This window comes from Spermophilus citellus (genome assembly GCF_964194105.1).
Source record: "Spermophilus citellus genome assembly, chromosome: 10".
NCBI lineage: Eukaryota > Metazoa > Chordata > Mammalia > Rodentia > Sciuridae > Spermophilus > Spermophilus citellus.
This window is the reverse complement of record NC_138197.1, coordinates 4,453,874-4,477,867: the sequence shown is the minus strand read 5'-3', so window position 1 is coordinate 4,477,867 and position 23,994 is coordinate 4,453,874. Positions and strand designations below refer to the sequence as shown.

Genomic DNA, 23,994 nt, shown 5'->3' with positions numbered 1-23,994 from the left:
TTAATCCTATAGTCTCAGGTAGTCTGACTTGAATGTGAGAAACCCTGGAGGGGAAAGATATCAATTAGAGCACTATTTCCAACAACCCAACTAATGTATTATGAAGACATAGACCAGAGCAAGGCAGCAGAAGAGGATGTGGCAGAGATTACAAAAAAATACAAAATTGTTTTACATTAAATATAGGTACTCCATATATTCTTTATATATTCCTAGGTCTCTCTCTCTCTCTCTCTCTCTCTCTCTCTCTCTCTCTCTCTCTCTCTCTCTCACACACACACACACACACACACACACACACAATATTTTGGAAAAAAACATTTTATTTTGAAAGTTAAAAAAAAAAAGAACTTGCTTAAGAATCAAGCTCTCATCTGCTGCTGCTTCCTTGTTCTTTCTCCTTTTCTTCCACACAGGCTCCCAACCTACTGGATGATGCTGGTAATATTTAAAATGGGTCTCTGCCTTGGTTTGCTGCCCCACATACTAATCATGCCTAGAAACATCCTGAGACACCCAGAAGCCTCCTAATCTTAGGCATCTCCTTAATTCAATCAAGTTGACAATTCATATTAATCAAGGTCATCCTACTCTGCAAAAGCACACTAGAACTTTTTATTCTTAACTGCAAATTTAAAGCCATTGATCAGTCTTTCCCATCCCTCCCTTCCCACCGGTTATTTGTTAGATAATTGGGTAAACAAATGATAGTAGATGCTATCTGAATTTACATGAAATTTCTTATATCTAAGAACATATTGTGCATCTTTTATAAAATTATGTCATATATTTTTCTTGTGTTATTTGTGGATTATATCTTGCTAACACATGTGAAATAAGTAATGAGAGAGACTGCAATAGTTGAAAACTCACACTCCCCTACATCACAGAAAAAAAAAAAACTGCAACATTTTTATATCAGTTTGAAAACACCTTCATATATATTTCCTTTACAACTATTAAAACTAAAAACTGACTTAAAATGGCTTTTCTTTAAAATGGATTACATGTTGTTTGGTAAAAAAGTAGATAAGACAAATATAATAATAAATAATGAAAGCAGCATTTTTCATATGTACAGGTCAGGCTAATAAGTAGTGACTCACTGAGATATAAAGATGAGATAGAAAACATTAAAACTCAAACAATTCCCTGGAGAAAAGGATACATCAAAGTTTTTTAAATTTTTTAATCCAAACATTCTTTATTTTTCCTATATAGTAAATATAGCCAAACAACAACATACTAATTATGATAGGCTCACAAGGGTCAAAAATACACCAATTATATCCACCCCAATTGTGCCAAATAAACAGTTTCTTTGTGAGAAATTAAATTAATTTTATCTGGCATAGGTAGGATAATTAATTTTAACTGGCTTAAGGTAAAATTATTTTTGAAATACAGACTCAGCCAGTTAATTATTTGCCCATATGCTTCCAATCCCTGCACCTGCCTCACCTTAGCCTGGCAGGCTTCTCAAATTTCCCTGCATCTTCAGACTCTGCCAAGGACAATACCACCAGCAGCCACCACCTTGCCTCCAGAAAAGAGAACCAGATTTTCAAATGTGGGCACAGAAAGTTGGAAAATATTTTTTATTAGTGACATCTATTTAAATATAACTCTAAGGTACATTATACATTTGTAAAAATATATTATTTGAAATTACCAGTCACAAAAATACATGTTCCAATCACTTCCCTCACTGAACTTACACACACACACACAGATATGCTCACACTTAATAATACCAAGTTAGAAATAACAATCTACCTTTCCCATAATAAAGAAGTGCCAGGCGTGGTGACACACCCCTGTAATTCCAGCAGTTCAGGAGGCTGAGGCAGGAAGATCTTGAGTCCAAAGCAAGACTCAGCAACTTGATAGGACCCTATGTAACTTAGTGAGACCCTGTCTCAAATAAAATATAAAATAGGGCTGGGAATCTAGCTCAGTGGTAGTGGTTAAGCACCCCGAGTTCAATCCCTGGAACCAAAAAAAAAAAAAAAAAAAAAAAAAAGAAAAAAGAAAAGAAGAAAGAAAAAGAGAAAAGTAACTAAAGTTATTTACATTTTTCAGAAAAGATGTTATAATGTATTTTGAGAACACTGATTTTTTTTTCTGATTTTTGTACACCGAAAAACTACCTATGTGTTTGTTTTTAAATATACACACTTTTGGGTCCCAAATTTATACATCTACTAATTCTAAATTTTTATTATATAAAATACCCTATCTGGTAGAGATAAAAAGAAAATACAGATCTAAGAAATGCCCCTGTGGGAGATAAGGAATCAGATAAAGCACTTGTCTCTAAATTCCATTTGTTTTCTTCATCCTGTAAATTTTGCTGGACATACATATGGTAATCTGATTTTAGCATGATGAAATAAGAAGTGAATTTGAAACAGCAATGTGCTCTAGAATCAGTCTTTAACTTTACTGACTCCTATTCACTTTGTATGTAAGTAAAACCATCACCACAAAATCTTTTTTAAAAAGATGATGTAATAGAATTTTAAATCAAAGTTGGTTAAAAAGCAAAGAGATGATTTTTGCTTGTTACTGAGATATTGATGCTTTTTCTGCTCTGATTTCCTATCATTTAGAGAGAAATTGAGAGGCTGCCAAATGCTACAGGGATTTAAATACCATTAAATTAAGCATAATAAAATGATAGGGAAACAGAAAGCGATGGCCAGTAGCAGAGAAATATTAAATGAAAAATCTCTCAATTATGTCAACAACCATATTAAGTTTAACTGTGTGAATTAAAAAGAAATAAATCCAGCAATTGGAAAGGGTATTCTCAACTGTATCAGAAGCAAACAGCCATTTTATTAAAAATAAACTGAAATTCAAGGAAATATTACACTGCCTTCATGAACCCAAATTAGTGCTATTTTTTAAACTCAGTAGCTAAATTTTGGAAAGCACAATGAAATCATGGGATTTGGTAGTAGAAGATATTTCAGCTATTTAAAGCAAGCTATTCTTTTAAAAATTATGAACACAGTGTATCACTTGGCCAAAAGTACTCAAATATTCAGCCCAAACCCAGAATAAGAGCATCTTCCTTTCATATTTCCATAAGTCCAATGTTCTTGTGACGTGTGAGTTGAACCACAAGTTAACCAGTAGCTCTTCCACTGTATAATAAAACAACCAAGACAATGTTAGAAAAGGACCCACATTAACAGCACATTGAAGACACTGCCAGCACATGCAGGTATATAGGTTAGGTCAGTGGCTCTCAGGTGTTCATTGGCATCAGGTTCCACCTGTAGAGCTTGTTAAAATACAGTCTACCTACAAACCTGGAGTTTCTGATAGAGGAGGTCTGAGACAGGGCATTTTCTGCTACTACTAATGTAAGCTCCACATTTTGAGAACATCTGGGCTAGATAAGTCAAAAGGATTGGACAGAACATAAACGTTTTGATGTACATTTTTAATATGTAATTGTATCTTTTATATCTAAAATACTGTCTAAAATAGTACTTATGGAGTGGTGTTTTACAGATTATCAAAACACTTTAATAAAATTTTCTTTTTAATAGGTTTATCGGGTGCTTTTCTGTAACCTAGGACTGACACCATGTACAACTAATTTAACTTGTAGAAGTTCTCTCCAGATTCAAATTGCAAAATTAATCAAGTAGCTGAATGATGTGAATAAATTAAGAAAAAATGCTTTGTGCATGCAAAGAAAAATGTAGTGATTTTGGTATGTATCATACTGTTGTTCTTAAAAAGATTTATAAAATATTTTCTTGGGTTCAGTAATAGCTCTGCTTTTTTTTGGTGGGGGGGAAAGAGGAGGAGAGTACCAAGGATTGAACTCGGGGGCATTTGGCCACTGAGCCAATCATCAGTCCTATTTGTATTTTCTCTAGAGCCAGGGTCTCACTGAGTTTCTTAGCACCTTGTCATTGCTGAGGCTGGCTTTGAACTAGGGATCCTCTTGCCTCAGCCTCCCACGCTACGAGGATTATAGGCCTGTGCCACCATACCCAGTAATAACTCTGACAATACCAAATGGTATTGATTGGGTTGATAATATTAAGCAGACTTACACTGAAATTTAGCTCCCAGAACTAATTTTCATTTCTCTATTCCAACCTCTCAAATTCTTTCCCCATTTGGTTCTAATACAATTCTTTTTTTTAATTGATTATTTAAAACATTACATAGCTCATGATATATCATCTTTCATACATTTGACTCAAATTGGGTTTTGAACTCCCATTTTCACCCCAAATACAGATTGCAGAATCACATCTGTTACATATCCACATTTTTACATAATGCCATATTAGTGACTGTTGTATTCTGCTACCTTTCCTATCCCCTACTATCCCCCCTCCCCTCCCCTCCCCTCCCATCTTCCCTCTCTACCTCCTCTGCTGTTGTTCAATTCTCTCCCTTTTTTCCCCTCCCCCTTGCCCCTCATAACCTCTTATAATTTTATGTATCATTGAAGGTCTCCTACCATTTCCATATGCTTTCCCTTCTCTCTCCCTTTCTCTCCCCCCATTCGTCTTTGTTTACTGTAGTCTTTTCCTCATGCTCTTCCTTCCTGTTCTGTTCTTAGTTGCTCTCTTTATATCAGAGCAGACATTTGGCATTTGTTTTTTTAGGGCTTGGCTAGCTTCGCTTATAATTCTTATCCCTGGTTCACAATAAATTAAGGGATTCTAAGGAAGCTACAGCAGCTCCAAACAATGTAATTTGGAAACAGACCCAGTGCTGCCTTCTGAATTGCTTCTAAACATGTAGAGTCTTCTAGAGTGGAACCAGCCTTGCATTTTTGTTTCATTTCTAGGCAGAAAGAGTAGACTTCCTATAAATACTTCTCAGGACCACATGCTTCTTAAGAAGCCATACATCTTGTGAGCCTTCAGCATATGCACCTATGTCTGTTGCACTAGAAGCTCTCTCATGACCCCTGGTCGTCTAGCTTTCCTTAGGTCATTCCTAAGGCTTTGTAAATTTAGAAAGTAATATAAAATTAAATTGTTCTATCTGGGCATGGAGGCACATACCTGCACTCTCAGTGACTCAGGAAGATGACACAGGAGGATCACAAATTCAAGATCAGCCTCAGCAATTGAATGAGACCCACAGCAACTTAGCAAGACCCTGTCTAAAAATAAAGAATAAAAAGGCCTGGGGTTGTAGCTCAGTAGTAAAGCACAATTCAGTCCACAATGACTGATGATGATGAATGAAAATGATAAATAAAATTACATCCTACTTTCATGTTTTAATAGGCCTTACTACCATGAGGAAATCAACCTTAGCCAAATTCATTTAATACTAATTGATGCTCCCACCATTCTGCACACTACCTAAAAATTCTAAGAAGGTTCTGTACATTTTGCACACTAACTGGTTTTCATTAAAATTTAACCATTTTCCTATTTTTTATATAAAAAATTTATACAAAGTAATCTATTTACCTGCATCACCCCTCCCCAAAATAATTTTTATCTGGGTTTTTTCCAATTAAGTCTTATTTAAAAAGAAAGATAAAGTGAATGTCAAGTATCACAAAGTAACTGAAGAAGCTGCTGAGGTTCAGAAGCTACTTAAGTCCCTGGAGATGCACTGTTACTGCCCCTATATTCAGCTAGCCCTGTCTTATTTTCAGACTATCATGGTACTTATCACCATCAAAAATGAAGCTGAACACCTGCACATAGCTGGAAGGCCTTGACTTCTGTGGGTTGACTTATGAACTGACTTCACAACCTCTGAACTAACCAACAACCATTTTCTAAAATATACTGCATCCTAATAAACTTGGAATCAGAGTTTTTTTCAGCTACATTCTATATCTACTGAAAAGAATTGGTGGCATCACTTTAGTGACAAAATAACGTGAGGTTCCTTCGTATCTAACATAGTCTCCCAAAGTATATGTTTTTACCTTTTGAACAAAAATATGTTAAAGCATGACTTGGAGAAACTGGCTCCACACCATTGGGCAATCATGTCTAGTAAGGAATAATTCACATTTAATTTAGATATTTATTTAACACTTGGGAAGAAAGACATATTGATGGAAATAACTATTCTGAGAAGAAAATAGTTTAAACTTTTATTTAAAAGTTTACAAAAACAGATCCTATAATGTATTAATTGCTTAATTGCTCTAATTTTCTTTTGTTACACTTTCCTTTACTTTTTGTTTCCTTTATTCCTTCTCATTTCTTCCCTCCTTCCTCCACTTATTTTTCTTTCTTTCTCCTCTTCTCTTTAGTCATTCTTTGTTTGTTTTCTGCCATGTGAAAATTTATCTTTGGTGTCACATAGATGGGGTAAAAGCAATCTGTTCAAATTAGTCACCGTGGAGATGCCAGTGCATACAATTTACTTATTTATTTACTTGTGGTACTGAGGATTCAACCAAGAGGGTATCTTACCACTGAATCATATTCCCAGCCCTCTTTACTTTTTATGTTAAAATAGGGTCCCACTAAGTTATTGAGGCCTTCATTAAGACGCAGAGGATGGCCTCAAACTTGCAGTCCTCCTGCCTCAGTTTCTCAAGTTGCTGTGATTACAGGTATGCACCACCTCAGTTCTATTCCAGTGTGAGCAAACATGAACCATCAATCATTACCTAACATGTACTGATTGCCAACTACAGCAGCCATATTACAAATCTGATCTAGATAAATACATGCAGATCCATTTAAACAAACCTAACATATTGAAGAGTAGTATACAAACACACAAATCAGTAAATTTAAGTGAAACTCAATGATGTGAATTTTATATGTACAACTATGTATCGCATTCCATGTTAAATCACTGCATGCTATAGCAATTTTAATAGATATCATTATTAGAACTTAAGGAGCAAAACCTATCACACTGATTTCTGTCACAGTAAGTTTCGATTATCATAATACCAGATGCTTTATCTTTAAAAAGTCAGAGGAAAATATATTTTTTTAAAGGCAATGTCATTTATACAAAAATTCCAGCTAAATCATGAGGTGGCCTAAGTAAACAGAAAGCATACAGAGGCTTTGGAGATATTTATCCAGTTTTTCCTAAGACAAATAATATATGCCACACGATGCCAGCAAAATATGGCAAAGTAGGTAGCTTCAAACATATAAAAATTAAGGGAAGTAGGTGCAATCAACTGTGTTGGAATTCTGGAACACAGTCACAGGTTTCCAGAGTCAAGGAATCACTGCATCCAGAAAAAAAAAACCTTGAATATGGTAAGAAATCTCTATGGCATCTTTTCTTGTCCTTTAATGCTCAGCATTACCCTGATCCAAAGTCAGACAACACAAGGAAATAAATCTACCTCTAACATACTTTATGAATGATGTAAAGATCTTAAACACAATAGTTGCAAAAAAAATTAGCAACATCTTGAAAGAATTTTACATTATGAGTGAATATGATACATCCAAGAATGCCAGGGTGGTAAGAAAATCAATCACATTAAATACATCAGGGCTGAAGATGTAGCTCACTGGTAGAGAGTGTGCTGGGCTTGCACAGGGTCCTGGGTTCACTCACAGCACTGCAGAACAAAACAAAACAGAAAAAAAACACCTACCAAAGAACACCACATTAATAGAATTAAGGGGAAAAAATATATCATCATCTCAGTTGATGCAAAAAAAGCATTGGACAAAGTCCAACACCCTAAGGAGAGAAAAGAAAATCCTCAATAAACTGGAAAAAAGGTTGGGAGGAATTTTCTCAACATAGTGAGCAACATATGAAAACCCACAGCTGACCTAATAATCCACAGTGGAGCCTTAAAGCTGTCTCCCTGAGACAGCTGGCTTCCACCTCTGCTGTCCAACAGTGATGGCAGATTTTAGCCAGAGACGCCAGGAAAAAAACACCCAAACTGCAAAGGCTGAAGTAAAACTATCCCTACTCACTGATGAAGATCTTATAGATGGAAAACACCAAGAACAACAACTGAAAACCAACAAAAGACCATTAAAAAATCTTATTAATAAACAAATCCAGCAAAGTTGTAGGGAACAAGGTGAACACATGTAAATTAGTTGTCCTTCTATACCTGAGCAAAGAACCATCCAAAAATTAATTAAAAAACAAATCCTATTTCCAGTACCATCCTAAAGAATAAATTATGTGGAAATAAATTTAAACAAGGCAGTGAAAATTTATACACTGAAAATGATAATCCATTGCTAAAATAAGTGGAAGTGACATCCCATATTCACAGGTAAGAAGACTTAATATTGTTAAACCATCAGTACTCCCCAAAGAACTCTGCATCTTCAGTGCAGTCCCTATCAAAATCCCACCAGTCTTTGTTTGCAAAAGTGACAATGCTGATCCTCAGATTCACATTAATTTTTTTGTTTCATAAAATTTATTTTTATTTTCTGTTTTTTAATTGCATTTATTTTTTTAAATACATGACAGCGGAATGCATCACAATTCTTATTACACATATAGAACACAATTTTTCATATCTCTGTATATAAAGTATATTCACATCAATTATGTCTTCATACATGTACTTTGGATAATGATGTCCATCACATTCCACCATTATTGATAACCCCGTGCCCCTTCCCTTCCCCTCCCACCCCTCTGCCCTATCTAGAGTTTGTCTATTCTGCCCATGCTCCCTCTCCCGACCCCACTATGAGTCAGTCACCTTATATCTATAGGATATATAAAGAACTCAAAAATCTAAACACCAAAAAAAATAACAACCCAATCAATAAATAGGCCAAGAACATGAACAGACAGTTCTCAGAAGAGGATATTCAATCAATCAACAAATATATGAAAAAATGTTCATCATCACTAGTAATTATAGAAATGTAAATCAAAACTACTCTAAGATACCATCTTACTCCTGTCAGAATGGCAGCTATTACGAAGAAAAACAACAATAAGTATTGTCAAGGATGTGGGGGAAAAGGCACACTCATATACTGCTGGTGGGACTGCAAGCTGGTGCAGCCAATATGGAAAGCAGTATGGAGAATCCTTGTAAAACTTGGAATGGAACCACCATTTGACCCAGCTATCCCTCTCTTTGGTCTTTATCTAAAGGACTTAAAAACAATATACTACAGGGACACAGCCACATCAATGTTTATAGCAGCACAATTCACAATAGCTAAACTGTGGAACCAACCTAAATGCCCTTCAGTAGATGAATGGATTAAAAATGTGGCATATATACACAATGGAATGTTACTCAGCAATAAAAGAGAATAAAATAATGGCATTTACAGGTAAATAGATGCAGTTGGAGAAGATAATGCTAAGTGAAGTTAGCCAATCCCCCCTCCAAAAAAAAAAAAACAAAAAACAAATGGCAAATGTTTTCACGTTAATTTTTAACAGGGCTGGATTTCCAAAATGATACTGAAAACAGGAGCAAAAACTGGAAAAGTTAACACTTCCTGATTTCAAAACTTTCAACAAATGAATAACAATCTAAAAAGTGTAGGTACTCACAGAAAAATATATATACCAACATAATGGAATTGCATCCAGAAATAAGTCTATCCATCTATGGGCAAATTGTTTTTTAAAAGATGCCAAGATCATTTGAAGGCAGAAAGAATAAACTGTACAAAAATTGGTGCTGAATATCCACATGCAAAATAATAGCTATAGTGCAATCTCACACCATATGCAAAAATTAACTAAAGTGGATCAATGATCTAAATATACCAGGAAAAAATGCAGAGGTCTTGGAAGAGAACATAGAGATAAATCTTGGGTTCAGCAATGGATTCTTAGATAAGAAAACACAAACAATGAAAGGAAAAAATAGAATGGGATTCATCAAAATGCAAAACAGCATGCACTGAAAGACACTACTGAGAAAGTAAAAATACAGCATAAAACTGGGAGGAAATGTTCACAAGTCATATATCTTACCATAGCTTGGTGTCCAGAATATATGAAGAATTCGTATAATTCAACAGAAAAACTACAAACAGCCCAATTCAAAACAAAGTGTTTAAATGTAATTTCTGCATAGAAGGTGTACAAATGCCAATATGAAAGCAAAAGTGGGCTCTATGCCATCAGTGGTGACTGCCAGGGCTGGGAGGAAAGAGCAGGTCCTTAGCACATACAGCTCCCTGGGGGTTCCTTTTGGAGCAATAAACATGCTTTTTGAATTAGGTAGAGGTGGTGGTTACACAATGTGAAAGTAGTTAATGCCACTAATTTTTCAGTTTAAAATAATTAATTTTATGTTCTGTGATTTCAATTGAGTAAAAAGTCAAAAATAATAAATGGTTCAAGATGGTTCAAATTGTTTGGGTTTTTATTAATGTAGTTTTAATTTAAAAAATCAAAAAAAACTTTTGTGACTACAGTTTTATGACATCTTAACTTGAAATGTAAATATTTTTCTTATCCTTTAAATCAAAAAATCACTTTTATGCAAATTGCTAATCATGCTTTAATAAATAGTGGGTTATTACTAGTCTAGTATGCTAGTCATATCAAAAGCAGAAAGACATTATTTTGTACTTGAATGTAATAATTTATATTGTGAAATTTCATGAAATTATAAAACAAAATATGAATGATTAAAATGTCAAAAATTGCATTTTAAATTGATATGGGACACCATATCATTTGTCTGGTACACATAGAAATTTTAAAGAATAATGTGAAACTCCAATAATATTAAAGATTTATAGCATTTGCCTTGTTACACAAATAAATGGGAGATGTAGGAATTAAAGATTAAGATATATATTCAAATTTATGTAATGAAAATGGAAGTATAAATGTATGAATGGACTTATCCACTTGACACATTATAAGCATATGACAAACACTGCAGTAGGGACTGAGTTTTAATATTAAACATTTTACAAAACAAAATAAATGTATTTGAAGCCAAAGTTATTGAACAAAGTAAATATAATATCATTCCTTGAATCTGGAACCATCAGTAGCACATCAATTAGGAATTGATTTGACAGCCTTTCAACTTTTAGATTAATTCATCATTTTCCTTAGACACATCAATTACTGCCCCGCTGCATTAGCTTTCTGAAAGTGACCCATTATGTGACCTAAATGAAGGGATTCAGTAGCTGAGTTCATTTAAGAAAACAAGCTTCCAAATCATTTCATGAGAGGCACGTTGACTAGTTCACAGAGTTTTACCCACAAGAATACTGACCATTTTTTCCCAATAACTTCTCATTTAAAAATAATATAATTTGCAATAGAAGGGAAAGAGAGTATGCATCAAGAGAAGAATTATGGTATTATAAATGCAAGAGATAAGAGTTCTACATTGAATAAAGCAAATCAGCATTTGTCATAGATATCATATCAAAAATAACAGCTGAGAGTTGCAAATCTACTGATCTGCATTACCGAAAGCTTGGGACTTGTCTTGATAAATATTAGGTCATGCGTTTTGGTTATTATGTCTTCTTTTCTCTAGTGGTCACAAAACCCACTGGTTATTTTCTTTCTTCTGATTTATCTTCTCACAGTTATTCTCTGTCCTGGAAGCTCAAAGTGAATAACCAGAAGAAAATGAGGGTAAGAGTGTAAGACTCTAGGATCTGAGCAGCCAAAGACCCAAGATTCTTTTTTCCTTGCCCCACACACTGGGAAAAATGGTTGGCTTTAGCTCCAGGATTACCATTTGTTCTTGAAACTCCCTTTTGTCTCTGCCTGTCCACTCTGTTAGCTTTGGGTATCCATTCATACTGACTTCCAGATCCCATTTTCCTCTCAAAGCAAATCTACGAAAAGCCATTCAACTTCTTCTTCCAGTATTATGATCCAGGTACCACTTTATGGCTGGCCTTATACTACAAATTCCTTCATTCTTTAAGATTCCTTCATTCCTTGGCTGTTTTTAAAGCCTACTGTGTGAAAGAAAGTGTGTAAAATGGAAGTGCTGCCGACCCTGCCGAGGTGTACCTGGCTCTGTCACACATGGTCCCTCTGGGCCCGTCCCAGGCATTCAATGTCATGGACTTCTGGTCTTGAACAGGGGTTCTGCAGCTGTATCTCACACAGATTTCCAGCTCCAGACCTCTCTGCAGACCTCTCATGAATGAAGAATATTTTCCACATATTTAAAAGCTTATGATTTTTTAAAAATGCAACAGGAAATTATATGGCCTAACTTACATTAATATATTCACAATCTTGACATTTACAAAAAAAGTTTGCCCATCCCTAGTCCAAAGTAACACTCCCTAAGGGTTTGTTGACGTGTTACTATATAAAGGGTTATTAAACATATATCAAATAATTATCAAGAAAAATTATGAGGGGCTGGAGTTGTAGCTCAGCGGTAGAGTGCTTGTCTCACATGTGAGGCACTGGGTTCAATTCCTAGCACTACATAAAAATAAGTAAATAAAATAAAGTTCCATCAACAACTAAAAATTTTTTTAATTAAAAAAAAAAGAAAAGAAAAATTATGAGCGACTTTGAAATGCTCAATATAGATTCCTTGTAATTGTATCTAATAAATTCCTCCAGGTAGCATTTGCTGATTTTATACAGCCCAAGAACTTTGAATATCTTTATGCTTTATTGTATACAATATATAGATAATCCATAGCAATGCAAATGAATCTCATCCATACACTTGCAGGGGATTTTTTTCTGACGTCTTACCTTACTACGTACTATCAAAGAGTCAATTTTTCATCTGTTAAGCACTTTTTTCTTTCATGCTTCAATTTCTAATATTTACAATCTCCTTTGAACTGATTCAGATAACTTAATGATTCCTTTGTTAAGTAATGAGTTAAGTAAAATAACTGACATGTTCATTTTATGTTTGTATAATATTATAAGTTAATCTTTAAAATACATTAATTCTATTATATAGACATGCTATTGTACCAACATAATAAATATGTATTATAATCACAGCATAGAAATTCAAAAAACAAGAGCTAAAAAATAGCATTAGTAGTTTCTTTTCACACCACAATGTGACATGTACACACCATTTTCTATATTGCTGCAAATTTTTATATACTTAAACTTTTTAGTCACTTGGATCTTGTAAATGAAAGGTAAGAACATTTTCTAAAAGAGAGTTTAGATTATTAAGTTCAAATTTATGAAATATACTGAAAATTTTTTAAATACTAAATCTTATCAATTATTCCAATAGGATTATTTTTGTATATTCATAAGTATAGGTAGATTTCTAAAATATTTTGCATGAAATTAATATTTTAATAATCATGCATCACCAACATAATTTCCTAATGCCTGTGCAGCCAAAGTTTCAAGTATACCCAACTGTCTTCTATTTAAAATATACACCTTGATTTACTGATGCTTTTAAAGTTAGTTCTCCAACATTCTTATTATCATTTAAAATGAGGGCTTTGAGGCAGATTCAAGATGGCAGGCTAAAGGGAGGCTGCATTCTGTGTCGTTCCAGAACTAGGATTCAAGTAGTGGGAATACTGTTTCTTTGCAAGTGATAAAGGACTCCCAACAGCTGCTCCCATACAGAAAACCTGGCCACTACCCATGCTCAGGAACTCCAGCTTCCATCCTGTGTGGACCCCCATTTACCAATGTGGGATTTCCCCTGGTCACCTCCAACTTGGGACTCTGCAGCTGCCATAGTCCTCTGCACATGGTAGCCTGCCTAAACCTAGGGACATCATACAGGGTCTGGAAGCAACCATCAGCCACAACACTGCACACCACAGAGCTGCATCTCTGAACACAGGGCTCAATGCCACAGCCCAGCCCCACCCGACCCAGCATCCCATCACTGAAAGCAGCTGTTTTCATCTTGGGACACCTTTGTCACCATCTTTAGTTGGGGCAACTCCCAGTTTGGAACACTGGCTGGACAGATACCAAGTTGGGGAACTCCCCCCCACACTCCCTGGCAGCCACTAACTCCATGCAGTGACTGCCCAATATAAAACAGCTCTCCATTACAGGTGTGCAGCCCCCAGAGCTCATCCCAAAAGATCTCCAGAGAGAAAGGATCCTGATTGGGAACTAGAAAAGGAGAGCGTGAGTGAGATACAGTTTAGAGACTAAATTAGAGACCAGGAATTGTGAGATCCACAGTGATATAGAGATAAGACCAAGCACCCACATCACACAAGCAGGCACCACAGAAGGTCTCTGTGGTATAGTCTCCCATCAGGGACTACAAGTAATGTACCTCACCTCCAGGAGCCATATCCCTGAGACCAACCCTCCCACCCTAATAACGCTCATAATTCTGAGGGTGGAGATACCAGGAAACAACAGACAACCCCACCTATTGGATATGAAGGGAAGCTGGAAAGATACTTATATCCAACCAAAACAATCGTTGTATCTTCCTTCGAGATCTCTCTCTCTCTCTCTCTCCCCCTGCCCATCCCTCTCTCCCTCCCTCTCCTCCCACCCTCATATCCCCAACATTTGTGAAACCAAGTACTTTTCATGAATAGCCTACTACTGGCAAGTCTGAATAGTATATTACAGTGGTGTTGTATATTCTTTTATCTCCTATTTTTACATTATTTACTTTTCTTAATATTTATGTTTCTTTGTTTTTTTGTACTCTACTGCCTTCCCACTTGTCTCCCCAAATCACTTTCTGTCTCTTCTTTTGTTACTCACCAACTTTTTTAGATTCTTCTTTCATGCTTTCTAAGATCTAATAACTCTATATCCTCACCTTCTACCCCCTCACCATCTCATCCTACACTTCACCCCCAGTTCTCTGTCCACCATCAAAAACTGTAGAACTTTTTGCAAACATATTTATATTATAGATAATAATTAAACTTACCATTTCTGTATATTGTGACAAAACCCTAAATGTCTAATATTGTCAAAATGACCATACTACCAAAAGCACTATACAGATTTAATGCAACTCCAATCAAAATCCCAATAACATTGCTCATAGAAATAGAAAAAGCAGTCATGAAATTCATCTGGAAAACCAAGAGACCCAGAATAGCTAGTTATCCTTAGCAAGAAGAATGAAGCAGGTAGCATCACTATACCAGACCTTAAACTTAATAAGAATTCTATAGCACACGAAATAAAATCAAGAATCAACAAATGGGATGAATTCAAAATAAAAAGCTTCTCAGCAAAATAAACAATCGGTGAGGTGAACAGAGAGCCTACAGAATGGGAGCAAATTTTTACCACACATACACGAGATAGAGCACTAATCCCTAGGATATATAAAGAACTCAAAAATCTTAACACCAAAAATACAAATAACCCAATCTATAAATGGGCCATGGAACTGAACAAATACTTCTCAGAAGATGATATATAATCAATCAACAAATACAGTCAACAAATATATGAAAAAATGTTCAACATCTCTAGCAATCAGAGAAATGCAAACCAAAACTACTTTTTCATCTGACTCCAGTCAGAAAGGCAGCTATTAAGAATACAAACAACAATAAGCGTTGGCATGGATGTGGAGAGAACCGTAGACTCACACATTGCTGGTGGGATTGCAAATTGGTGCAATCAATATGGAAAGCAGCATGGAGATTCCTTGGAAAACTGGAACTGGAACCACCATTTGACCCAGCTATCCCATTCCTCAGTTTATACCCAAAGGACTTAAAAACAGCATACTATAGTAATATAGCCACATTAATGTTTATAGCAACACAATTCACAATAGCCAAATTGTGGAACCAACCTAGATGTCCTTCAGTAGATGAATAGATAAAGAAATGTGGTATATATACATGATGGACTATTACTCAGCATTAAAAGAGAATAAAATCATGGCATTTGCATGTAAATGGAAGGAGCTGGAGAACATTATACTAAGTGAAGTAAGCCAATCCCAAAAAAACAAATGCCAAATGTTTTCTCTGATATTAGGAAGCTAATCCATAATGGGGATGGGGAGGAAAGCATGGGAGGAACTGAGGAACTTTAGATAGGGCAAAGGGGAGGAAGAGGAAGAAATGGGGAAAGGGGATAGAAAACCTGGTGTAATGAGGTGGACATCTTTACCCCAAGTACATTTATAAAGATATGAATGGTGTGACTCTACTTTGTATACAACCAGAGACATGAAAATCTGTGCTCTATATGGGTACTATAAATTGAAATGTGTTCTTCTGTCATATATAACAAATTAGAATAAATAAATAAATTTTAAAAAATAAATAAATAAGGGCTGAATTCTGAGAAGAGTATTCAATACTGCCTCCAAAGTTCTCTTGTCTGAGTCATTGTGAAAGGGTAAAGATTCTAAGCTGGAAACCTTGAATTAAAATGTAAAAGATTAGGTACTATTAAGTCCCTCTGTTACACCCAGATTCCTGAGATAGTTAAGACAACGCCCTACTGGCCAAACTGCACAGGGCCCGAACCAATCAGTTTGAATGTGTACCCAGTTTAGAAGTGACCAATCACCCCTGCCCAGCCTGTTCCCGCCAATGAATGGACTAATCATGTATCAGAGTTGTTGTTCAATTTTCCCGTGCCTCATGATGATTTGTTCTGATGTATGCAAAGCCCCCCACCCTCTCCAAAAAGTGTACTTAAGCTCTGCTTGACCTCTGCTCTGGGCTCTGGGCTGCTCTCCCTTCTTGAGTGAGCACAGAACCCCAGCGCACTGGTACGGATCCCTAATAAATCCCCCTTGCCATTGCATGGAGCTAGTCTCGTGTGGTCTCTCCTTCTCCGACGCTTCGCCGGACCCTTACAATTGTTCTCTGATGCCTCACTACTACTACTTTCACTGACAACAGAATAGTACCACTATTTCCAAAACCCACAAGGAATCAAAAGATGCAGAGATTTTTCTACAAAAAAAAAAATAGTGGTGGTTTATGCTTTAAAATTAATTACTGCTAGAATGATGATTTTCCAATATGAAAAGTTCTTTGTGCCACTATTTTTTCGTAAATTGTAGAAGATTGAAAAAATAGAAAATTGCTCAAATATAGTCTATAAAAGCAATTACCAAATGGACATTAAAGAGATAATATCACATGAAGAATAATATTTGTTTTTAAATAGTAGTTCAATTTAAAATTGAGAGGTATTTTTAAAACAATAGTAAGTTTTCTAAAACATTGACATTTTAAAAACATTTCCTGTAACACTAAATTTAAAAAGTAAAAAAAAATGGGTGAAATATGCTTTTTGAATTACTAGGGATATATAAAAATTTTATTGAACATTAAGATTAATAAAACTCAAAGATTTTAAAAAATTCATTGATATGAAGATTTCGGGTTTTGGGTTTTTTTTTGTGTGTGCTGGGGATTGAACCCAGGGCCTTGTAAGGCGTGTGAGGCAAGCACTCTACCAACTCTATCACCATCCCTGATATGGAGATTTCTATAAGAAGCAAGTAGTTTCAGTTTCAGTCAGCCACAGACATTCAGCAAGTGTGAGTAGATGTAAATGTCATGTGGTAAGAAACCTCATATATTTTTGAGAGAGCAATAATTGTGTGATGTTTACTATAGTGTTCCTCCCCTGCCAGCACTCACTTGTGTAGAACACTCATACACACATAGAGATACGGTACTCATGTACATGAGTATACACAGGAGCCTCATGTGGTCCACACTCACATACAGGGATGTATAGAGAAGAAACAGATATGATGCTCCTACTCATGATTGATAGATAGATAGATAGATAGATAGATAGATAGATAGATAGATAGATAGATCGATCAACTACAGTCTGGCTTTGTTTTACAACCAAATCTACATTATTCCCTGGACTTTGGTATGTTTTTGGAGAATTCTGATTTATTTAACATTTCAGGACATATAAATATTGATATTTTGGACTTCCATGAGGCACCAAGGCTTTTGACCAGCAACTGCTACATGAAAAGTAATTCTTTTGGTTCCTCTTTTGGTTCTTTTGCAGTAAGTCTGAATTCTTAATGAAGAGAGTAAAATTCACCAAAACTCTCTGTTATCATCACCATAATATAAACTTATGCAATTGTACAGTCTTTTAAATGATGAGCACACCCACTGAATTGGAAGGTCTGAGTCTTCTAAAATACAGTCACCAACTTCCGCCTGGTTTGAAAGAACTATATTGGTTCCAAAGAGTGCAGATATGGCCACAGTGGGTCTTTATGAAAGAACACGTCACCTATGACAGCTCCTACGAGTCCCTGTTAGCCCTCATATTTCTTAACTGGCACGTTTCATGTTGTGACATTTCTGCATAACTAGAAAGATGTCACAATTAAACACAATTAAATAGAATGAATTTCTTTTTCATCTATGTTTCAGTTAGACTTCATTCTTAGCAATAAACACCATGAGTCATTGATTATCAATTATGTATGTGTGTTCCTATGTAAACTCCAAGCTCATGCTGCAGAGGGACAGTGATCCATTCATCTTACCATTAGCCCTCTAGAGCAGTTGCTGACACAGAAAATAACATGAACAAATGCTTGTCCTCTTTCAATGAATCAATTAGGAAGGCAAATTTGGATAACGAAACCACATTCTACAAATGATAAAATATTGTGTGATTTTAGAAATAGAAATCTGCAAAATCATTCTCTATAGATTTATTAGTTATATGTATTTCAGAAGGTCACATGCCATTAAGATGGGTCATGAGTCTGTACCATACAAACTAATGATCACTGACTACGACATTTGGCTTTAAAAATTTGTATTGTCAAGTCATGAAATACTAATGCAATTTAATACTATATTTGCAATACATCCCTAAAATCATAAAAGAACTGAACAGTTACATAAAATTAAATTTTTCTGGCCACTTTGCTCTTAGAGTTTGTATGAGTATGAATTAGTTATAAAAATCAAAAACATGAACTTATACATTCGCTTTTCAAACTGTTAAAAAATTGAGTGAAAAATAGATTTGAACATTAACATTCTATAGATGTTTTAATAGGAAAAAAATAGAAGTAGTATGTATTTGGTAGCAAATTGATAGTAAATGACACAGATTTTTAACTATAGTTCTGTCACTGCAAGTACATTTAAACATCTGTAAATATTTTATCAAAAAGAAGGAAATTGTCATCTGCAGCACTAAATATGCCTATCACTTTGAAGATTAAAAACACATTCAAAACCTTCCAAGTTTTTCTAATTCAAATTTTGAATTTAATCTTTGTTTTCACATTTATGTTACTGCCTGTAAAAATTATTGGCAAAATGGTGCATTTAATTGATTTGAAAATCATGGTTTTGAGAATTATAAGAAAAAAGATAGAAGAGTTAGCCTTAGATAAATTTAAAAGTTTATGTAAGTACTTTCAATAACTACCAACAAATGCTTATTATATAGTTGCTCCAAATTAAAGGAGAAGCATATTAATTGATAATAAGATCAATAGCTTAGGAAATCCAATTATATAGCTATAACTAGAAAAAGTAAAACAAAAAAATTCCTTTCATTTTTTTCTTTTGTTTGGAAACTCTTGGAATTGTTCAGAGACTTGTTATTTCTTAACATCTTCATCCAAAATTCGTCACACTGTTTCATCTGAATATTACTGCTATCTATCAAAATGAGGAAAAGTTCACGCTATCATTTATTAGAGGGCAAATGGGAAGTTAACACTTAGCGTGGACTGGTGACGGCAGCAGGGGCCCAGGCGTCAGAAGGGAGCACAGGGTGAGGGAATAGGTGCTTCCCGGAGCTCCCTACCTTGTTCTTTTCCTGTAGTTCACTGTAGGATGTTGAAACCAGGACCTTGAAGGCTTTCACTTAAGCTGCTTTTCCTGTCCAGGAGCTCTTCCATTTCTTTCACCTGGACCTTTAGCCTTCTATTTTCTCTCTCCAGGCCTTGTTTTTCAGTTTCCAGTAACTCTCTCTTGTCCCATTCCAATGTATTTTCAGCCTGTATTCTCTCTAGCTAAACACAGAGAACACAAAGAAGCAGCATGTGACACATGTAACTGTCAAAAGACAGAACACAAAGAAGCAACATGTGATGGACAGCATGTCCATCACACACACACACACACACACACACACACACACACACACAATGTTCAGGACATGTCCATTTAAGGAACTTTAAAAAGAAAATTCTACTTGTTTGAAAACTTGAGAAAAATACAAAAGTCCTGGACTAAGGCCCTATGTAAACGTTCCTATCATCTTGTCTCATGTTACTAACTTTGGACCTTATTTGTCTATTAAATGTATGAAGGGAAAAACAAAAACTGTTGACTTTTTGCCCGAAATTCCCATTCCCAATGATGGAATTCATCATCACTAGGCAGGCCCTATAAGAAATGCTTAAAGTTCAACATCTGGAAATGAAAGGATGATAACTACCATCATAAAATCATATTAAAAAATACTCATTGGCAAAGTGGATACAAAAGAAGGAGAAGAATCCAAACTTATCACTGAAGAAAACTATGAAGCTGCAAAAATAAAGAATAAGATGGAAAGGAAAAATAATATACAAAATAATACAAAACAATTAAAATGGTTAGAAACTGGTAAACATTTGCTTAGTTACCTCAAATGTAAATGAAATAAATTCCTAAGTCGAAAGGTATAGATCAGCCAAATGGATTTTAAAAAGAATCAAGTATACATTCCCATAAGAAACTCTACCAGAAGAGCCACTCATGGACTAAAAGTAAAAGGTTGGGAAAAGAGTCTCCATACAAAGGCAAATCGCAAGCAAGGAAGAGTAGCTGTATTTACAGCAGATAAAATAGACTTTAAAGTCAAAAACTGTAAAAGAAAACAAGAGCACTACATAATGATGACAACGGGATCAATTCAATACGAGGAAATAATAATTAGAAACATATGTGTACCCAATAACAGAATTAAATAAAGCAAATGCAATTATACCTAAAGGGAAAGGTAGACTCAAATATAATGATATTTGGGGATTTTAATACCCCTCCCACATCAACAGACACACCTAGACAAAAAAAAAATAAGAGGGTTAAGTTAAAAAAAATTAACAAACATCAGAGTTAACTGACACTATTCACCAAGTGGGCCTAACAGAACACTGCATCCAGCAGCTCCAGAATTCATATTTTTCTAATCAGCACAAGGAACATGCTCCAGGATAGACAAAAAAAAAAAAAAAAAAAACAGTTGGTCTCAACAAGTTCACAACAAATCAAAACATTGCATGTGTTCTATGGCCACAATGGAATAAAACTAGAAATCAATAGTAAAATTTAAATATTGTGTGTGTGTATGAAATAAACAAGCTCCTGACTTACCAATGAGTCAATAAAGAAATCAAAATATAAATGCAAAAATTTCTTGAAACTAATGAAAATGGAAAAATCAAATACCCAAACCTATCAGATTCACCAAAAGCCATATTAAGATGGAGGTTTATAGCTATTAGCAACTACAACAAAGAAAGAGAAAGATTACAAATAAACAACAACATAACTTACGGAACTACAAAAGCAGTAACAAACCGAACTCAAAAAGAGTTGAAGGAAAGAAATAATAATGATCAGAACACAAATAAATGAAAGAGACTGAAGGAAAAAAGGAAAGAAAAGGTAGCACAAAACCTAAGTGAAACCAAGAGTTGGTTTTAGAAAAACAAACAAAGTTGATGAATCCTTAGACAGGATAACAGGAAGAAAACGGGCCTGAACAGGCAAAATCATAAAGGAAGAGAGAGATCTCAAGTGGTACCAGTGATAAAGGATCTTAGGGACTATGATGAGCAAGTGTGTGTGTCAACACATCAGAGGGCCTAGAAGAAGGGGCTAAGTTTCTGGACATCTGTAACCTGCAAAAACTGAACCATGAAGACAGAAAACCCCAAAGACCCATAACTGGAAGCAGGGATGGCTCAGTAGGAAGAGTGCCGCAGAACCTGCCCAGAACCTCAGGCCGGCGGAGGCAGAGGGTGGAGCCGGGAGGAGCAGAGGCCGAGGCCTGAGAGGAAGCTGAGAGCGGAGCCGGGAGGCGCGGCCCAGCCCTGGCACCGCCTTCCCCCGGGGGCCACTCCTCCCTTGGGAGAGGCGAAGGAACCCGGAACCGCGGCACTCCACCGCGATTACAGAAAAGCCCGCGGAGCTGCGTGGACACGGAGCCGTGGACACAGCTGACCCGGCGAGAGCGTCCTGGGGGCGGCGGCCGGGTTCGGCCACGACGCCACTGTGGAGCGGCTCCCAGGAGCCAGCGCCATCCCCTCGCAGCTCGGCGGCTGTGGAAGGGGGCCGGGGACCCGAGGACAAAGTGACCAGTCTCCAACCAGAAACTCCCAGGGGGCGCCTGTACCAGAGAGACTGAGGCGGGCACGGCCTCGGGATCCCTAGGGAAAGTTCCCCGACCGCCGCGCCCCGAGGGCCGGCGCGGGGCCGCCCCCTGCCGCGCATGCGCAGCTGCTCCGGGCGGCCCTGCCCTCGCAGCTAGTTTTAGATTTTCATAAATCTTAATAGATGTTCCAATCATTTAATATCTGTTCATGATACCTATAAAAGTTAAAGGTCCTGTAAGAATAAGAACATCATAGAAAGTATAGGAGTTTTATTTAATTTTCATTTTGTAAAATGATCTGTCATATTATTTTCCAAAGAATCACATGAAAAATCCATTATCCTAAGGGCATTCATCTAAAAGCAAGTTAAAATAATGAAAAAAAATAGATACTATTTTATGTTTTCAGTTTATTTTTGAAAATTCCAAGAATTTTTTTAAAAATGAAATGGCATCCCACTAATTTTCTTCTAATGACTAAGAGAAAATCCTAAAATTTTTTAAATCTAACCCTATAATTTTAACTAATAGTATATTCTACTGTTATATGAATTTCAGATGATTCAACAGAAATTATTGAAAGATTTTATCTGAACATTTTAATGTAAAAGTATATTCTTATATGCACTGAAATAAGTCTTGATTTGGTGATCTTTAATTTTATACATATTAAACAGTGAAAAAATACATTAATATCCAGCCTTTCTATTTCTTTATCCAATATTTATTGAGTCTCTTTTATAGATCAGAAACTAACAGAAAAACACTGAACATAACATTTTCAAAATACAAATAAATGCATAAGTAGAACTTGAATAGTTTCTAAGAAAGGAAAAATTCCTGCATGCTCTGGGAAAGAGCTGCATCATCTGGGTGATGAAAGAAGGCCATCAGAGGAGGTGAAGTCTAAGGTATAAGTCAAAACAGCAGGAAAACAAATTCAAGGGTAGAGCTTCACAAGCAAAGCAGCCAAAAGAGGTTTGAATTTCCTGTCCAATCACAGAACATCAGGTGAGCATATTGAACAAGAGACCCCAATTCACTAAAAGGAAGTGTGGATCGAACAATCACTTGGGTTGTGAAAATGAGATGTTTTGATCATTCCTAAGCATAGACTATTGGGCATTTTCTAAACACTCATCTATACTTGATTTCCAGTGGTGGTTCTTGCTTGATACCTTTGCTTTCTAAAAAACAAAACATCTCAATAGTCAATTCAAATGCTGGCAGATCAAAATAGTGTATTAATTTTTAATCAAGCTTTATCCAAATGACAATCATTTTGTAAACAATCCTGACCAACTGAAAAAAAAAATCCTAAGAAAATGAACTATATGGCATTCTGTGGGCTGGAGGAAGTTAGTTAGGATCAATGTGGATGTCCAATAGTGAATGAGCAAATACTCAGAATTTTCATTTCATTTCATAAATCAGACATAAGACTTCATTGAACATATGATTTTATAGGGAAGAGGCCAAAGGAAGGATGCTTTGCTGTGTCCTAGCAGTAGGAGGTTGTCATTCTTACTGGACTCCTGATAAAGAGCTATGTAGGTATTCCTTATTCTAACAATAATCCTGCAACAGCGGGGCTCCAAGAATCAACAGACAGTCCCAAGGTGGGCCAGAAATCCAGGCACAGTTCCTCTAAAGTTCTTCAATTATATTCCTGCACTTGATGCTAACAGATAGATGCAAGCATATCATCTTACAACAGTAACAACCATATTCTCTATTCACTGGGTTGCTCTATAAGAAAGG

General features: G+C 35.8%; 1 pseudogene across 1 annotated transcript in view; it reads right to left on the bottom strand.

Moving 5' to 3' along the window:
• Positions 1-23,994, bottom strand: part of LOC308659076 (coiled-coil domain-containing protein 102B-like) — a 184,023-nt pseudogene that overhangs the window by 71,560 nt on the left and 88,469 nt on the right. Inside the window, exon 6 of the transcript XR_014024301.1 lies at positions 19,675-19,882. The product of XR_014024301.1 is annotated as a coiled-coil domain-containing protein 102B-like (transcript). The remainder of the gene's footprint in view (positions 1-19,674; positions 19,883-23,994) is intronic.